This window comes from Myxine glutinosa, chromosome 14 (genome assembly GCF_964187855.1).
Source record: "Myxine glutinosa chromosome 14, kmMyxGlut1.1, whole genome shotgun sequence".
In the NCBI taxonomy this organism is placed as follows: domain Eukaryota; kingdom Metazoa; phylum Chordata; class Myxini; order Myxiniformes; family Myxinidae; genus Myxine; species Myxine glutinosa.
Window position 1 is genome coordinate 86639364 of NC_136274.1, and position 5737 is coordinate 86645100.

Genomic DNA, 5737 nt, shown 5'->3' on the forward strand with positions numbered 1-5737 from the left:
ATAATATAATGGATGTTGTGTGGTTAATTTATAAAGAGTTTGTTATAATATAATGGATGTTGTGTGGTTAATTTATAAAGAGTTTGTTATAATGGATGTTGTGTGGTTAATTTATAAAGAGTTTGTTATAATATAATGGATGTTGTGTGGTTAATTTATAAAGAGTTTGTTATAATATAATGGATGTTGTGTGGTTAATTTATAAAGAGGTTGTTATAATGCATGTTGTGTGGTTAATTTATAAAGAGTTTGTTATAATATAATGGATGTTGTGTGGTTAATTTATAAAGAGGTTGTTATAATGCATGTTGTGTGGTTAATTTATAAAGAGTTTGTTATAATATAATGGATGTTGTGTGGTTAATTTATAAAGAGTTTGTTATAATATAATGGATGTTGTGTGGTTAATTTATAAAGAGTTTGTTATAATGGATGTTGTGTGGTTAATTTATAAAGAGGTTGTTATAATATAATGGATGTTGTGTGGTTAATTTATAAAGAGTTTGTTATAATGGATGTTGTGTGGTTAATTTATAAAGAGTTTGTTATAATGGATGTTGTGTGGTTAATTTATAAAGAGGTTGTTATAATGCATGTTGTGTGGTTAATTTATAAAGAGTTTGTTATAATATAATGGATGTTGTGTGGTTAATTTATAAAGAGTTTGTTATAATGGATGTTGTGTGGTTAATTTATAAAGAGTTTGTTATAATATAATGGATGTTGTGTGGTTAATTTATAAAGAGTTTGTTATAATATAATGGATGTTGTGTGGTTAATTTATAAAGAGGTTGTTATAATGCATGTTGTGTGGTTAATTTATAAAGAGTTTGTTATAATATTGTTACAGACGTGGCTTGGATGTTATTTACCGAGCGGTTTTATGGTATGACCACGTCTGCACAAGTTACCCGATTGTGCCCGAACGTTGACTAGTCGCGCGATGCTGGCTCAATAAGAAAAAGAAGACACCCGGCTGGATTACAATAACACAATACGACACCAGGGGTTCAGTTCTCAAGACCTCCGGAGGAGGTTATATTAAGGCGGAAGGTTAGATTACAACTACAAGAGGGACAGCATAGAAAGACAAGCACTTAGACACAATCTTATATTATTCCCAACAGACGACAGATAAACGGGACAAAGCTGACTCACACGGGGATTGATGGAAAGGACAGGCGGGTAGCGATGGCTCCAGGTGCACCTGGGCTCAAAGGTCAGAATCGACTCGGTCCGGTCCAGAGATGCGGGGAGGTCGCAGCGCTCGGATGGCGTCTTGTCTGCTCAAGCTGGGGGCGCATCTCACGTCACATCCGGCGCGGGGCCGCGTATATCCGGCGGGGAGTGACACGCCCTCGGCTCGTTAGCTCCGCCTCGTGGAATCGGCACGTTGCTTCTCATTGGGTGCGTGCGGGGGGTTTACCAGGCTCCGCCCTTGACGAGGAGCTGACAAGGAGCCCCTTCGTGGTAACCCCGTGGAGCGCATGGTCTGGAGCTAATCGAGCCGGTGTGAGGACGCATCCTCCCCCGCTCCGCCGCCATCTCCTCTGTTGTTGTTGTAATTGTTGGGGAAGAAGATGGAAGGAGGTATGGGAAAGGTCCTAAACTCACTACTGATGCCATATAATCACATTCTGGTGCAACGAAGAGTCATAATTAATGGAGACGAGGCCTTAACTGACATAGAATAAGAATAACTAGGAAGATGTCCGAAAGTTGTCTACGTGTGGTGCGGTGGACCTGGGCACGACATTTAATGGGGGAATAAGGGGAAGGTCGGCTCTACTGATTGTTATTTACATGCAATGGGACTAGGGAATGGGGGATTGGGGAAAGTTGGGGAGTATTGGAGAAAATAGGGGAATATTTACAAGCGGATATGGAGGCCAAATTCCATATTCGCAACATTGCACCCTTCTCTACCCTCGGGGCGTCCCGACCCGATAAATTTTTACCTACTTTAGTGTGGCACGCAATGTAGTTCCCTCTACCATTAACTCTACCCTGAGTGCGACAGTTTTACAGATATTCACAAATGAGTAAATATGTCCCCCTGCGACGTTGCACCCTTCTCCTCACAGAAACACACCCACAGGATAACCGAATCCGGAAAGAATCCTCAAACTAAACATACAGCCGGTAGGGAGCATTATTTACAAGATTACGCTGATATCTACACTACGATCCAGGACCTGTCTTTGGAGGAACACATGCAGATGTTATGCATAGAGAGAGCGCGCTTGCCAACATCGATACACCAACCCACGAGTGCTCTGTGGCCGACGGCCTTTAATAACGTGCAGAGCACCCTTCCCGAGCATCAACAGCACCACCCCACCACCAATCGGTGCAGTCACCATTGTTCATTGGAATAAAAATAAATTCGACAACCCCTAACCCTGCAGGTGTCTCTTGCTCTTCTTGTGGTGCACTTGGTGGTGTTAACTATTAGTGGTTCACCTGTATGGCATAGGTGCCACGTTGATCCATAGGTCCATCCCCGGGTGGTGCTTGGCCGCAAACGAACTGCGGTCCATTGTGGGTGGCCACAAACATTGCGGTCCATATGGTGTATCGATCCCGGCAGCAAACAGCGAAAGTGCAGGCCCACAACTGCGCAGCCAGCACCTCTCTCTCCTCTCTCTCTACCCCAAAGCCAGATCCTCGGAGGTGGGAGACAAAAGAAGAAACAAGTGAGTAAGGTGGTAAGGGCGCAAAAGTGCACGCAATGTAAGGTAATGCACACTGGGGGCACATGGGAACCAGGTGAGACAGGTACGTTCCTATCGTACGCCCCCCCCCCCCCCCCACCAGGTAACCTACATGGCCCCTCCCTTACCCCTTACTGTATCCACAAAACACAACACTACCCATAAACATCTACTTTACAAATCAACAAACATCCCTATTGTCTTCCCCGTTCCTCCCATAAACCAAATTCGTCTTCTCTCCCTCCTAACCAATCAAATTTGCCATTTTCAACTCTCATCAAAATTTGCCATCTCCAACTCAACATCAAAATTTGCCATCACCAATTCATCATCAGTCCCTCCTAGGGAGGGAGAGATGGAATCACCCCAATGTCTCATCCACGTCGTGATGCGTCTCACAAATCCAACAGCAATTCTCATTTCTGCAACACAAACAAAGAAAACACAGGTGTGGAGTCATCATCATCACCACAGGTAAGTGGCTGCGTATGGTGCGACAGGTTCATCAATCCTAACTATCTCCTAAATGACTTTAACAACTTTACACTACCCGGGGTCTCTCTCCGGCCAAACCATTGGCCCTCTTACACTATGGGTTCTAAAACCAATTCCCATTGGCCAAACTGTGGTGCTCTTCAATTTGGGGTCTCACTCCCCCGATTCATCTCCCGGTGCCCTCGTACAATTTCTGGGCTGCGACGTGTACCTCTCCCAGTGGGTCTACCCACCTGCACACCTCCACCACTGCAGTTGCCTCCGAGCTTACCTGCTCCTTACCCTAACCTAACTACCTGGGGAAGGCCCTCTGGCTCTCTCCCCACTCCGTGCCCTCTCTGGCACTGGGCTGCCCGATCCACACCCGGGATCCTCAGGCACCCACTCACAACTACCGGCTCCCAGAGCCCACCTGCGGCCTCACCTGGCCGACATCCTCACAGTGGTGGAGTGCCCAACCAACTACACACACTAACAGGCTACACGCCCAGCCATTTCCACAACACTAATGCACCCATTCACAACACCATTCTGCAACCGCACCACAAATGCCAATATCCAACCACAATTTACCTGCACCCTCTACCTAACACTTACACTACCCGCCCCGGGTACTCGTGAAAGGGGTCCACTCTTCCCCCATCCACACCTTCGCACCATGCACACCACTCCGTACCACTCACTCCAACTCTCTCCACACACCTGTACCTGCACACCTGTGCTCTCACACCTGGTGCCACCTGCACCCTTCTCTCCCCAAGCGCATTCGCGCTGATCCACACACTCACTACTCATACACTGCTCCACACACCTGTCCAGTTGCACACCTGTGCAATTACACCTGTTCAATTCTCACAATCATTTACTCATACCCTGCTCAATACACTTCCGATCCTCACACACACGGCATCATCTCATCTACCTGTTGCCCTGCTAACTTAGTGCACCACGTCTTCCCTTTAAACTAAGCACATACCACGTCATTATCATCCACACTAATCTACCTGCGTCCCCACTACAGGTATCATTGTCACTACCTAATCTTACCGTTACCTAAGGTCATCTTCTAGGTCCCTACACACTATCCAAACCCTCCCGGGCTAGTTTTCACTGCCATAAACCCCATAAACTATTGCTCCTTTGCCCCCACCTGTGAGGGATGGTGGATTTGCCATCCCACCACATCGGGGGTCTCTCACTACCAATTTTGCACATCAAATTTCAACAAATTAAAAATTTGCCAATCACTGCCCATCATCTGCCAATTACTACTGCCAATCCCTTGCCAATCATCAAATTTCGTTTTTCTCTAATTTTGGGTCCAAAACACTAACCTCATCTCCCAGTCTACTCACTAATACCTCTCGGTGCGCCAATCCCTGTCCAAAGCCCGGCTTCGTAAAGCCAAGCAATGGATGCTGGTTGTTTTGTGCCAGCGGCTGGATGCATCCCGCACTCGGTGCAGGGACGGGGGCTTACCCGGGCCGAGATCCCACGCATCACCTCGGCGTGGAGCCATCCAATGTCCCGATCTCGACCTGCCGGCACGTCTCAACAAAACGTGGTCGCCATAACGACCCTTCCTATCGGGCTGCCAGCTCCGCCTAGTGGAGCCTGGACGCGGCCGTTCAAAGCGAGGCCCGGCACGCACCGAGGGCCTGCTTCGGCTAAAAGTCGCTCTAACCTCTAACCCGTGTAACGTCGATGCTTCACCTGGACGCTTACACCCCGCAGCCCGTTCCTTGCTCACACATCCAGCTGTGCCCATGCTCCTCGTACCCTTCCTTACACACCCAGGTACACCCATTCCACTCACAGCCTTGGTCACACACCTGACCACCGAACACTTTGGCACACATTCGTTGCTCGCACACCTCACCAATACACCGCTTCGCACCCCCTCCTCGGTCACCTCCTCTGTGACAATCACAGGTGTGCCCTCATTCGCACACCCAACCACGTGCCTCACCACCAACTCCAGCGTGCATTCCCACTCACGCTCCACCATTCCAGGTGTACATCCTCGCTCACCTGTCACAACTAACTCACGCTCCATGTCACTCTCACTACTCTTACCACCATTCTTGACAGCGCACTCACCCTTACTCTTGACAGCGCACTCTTTCCTCAGGCACCTGTCCGTTACACACCTTTCTCGCGCACACTCTCCCGTTACACCCTCTGTAACACTCACCACAGGTGGACACTCTTCCTTACTTCTGACAGCGCACTCTTTCCTCATGCACCTGTCCGTCACACACCTTTCTCGCGCACACTCTTGCGCACACTCTCCCGTCACACCCTCTGCAACACTCACCACAGGCGTGCATTCTTCCTTGCCTTTGACAGCGCACTCTTTCCCCATGCACCTGTCCGTCACACACCTTTCTCGCGCACACTCCTGCACACACTCTCCCGTCACACCCTCTGTAACACTCACCACACCGCGCTTCCATGTGCTCCCTCGCACACACGCTACGACCGACTCATTCTCGCCAACACCCTCACTCCTTGGCACACACTTTTTC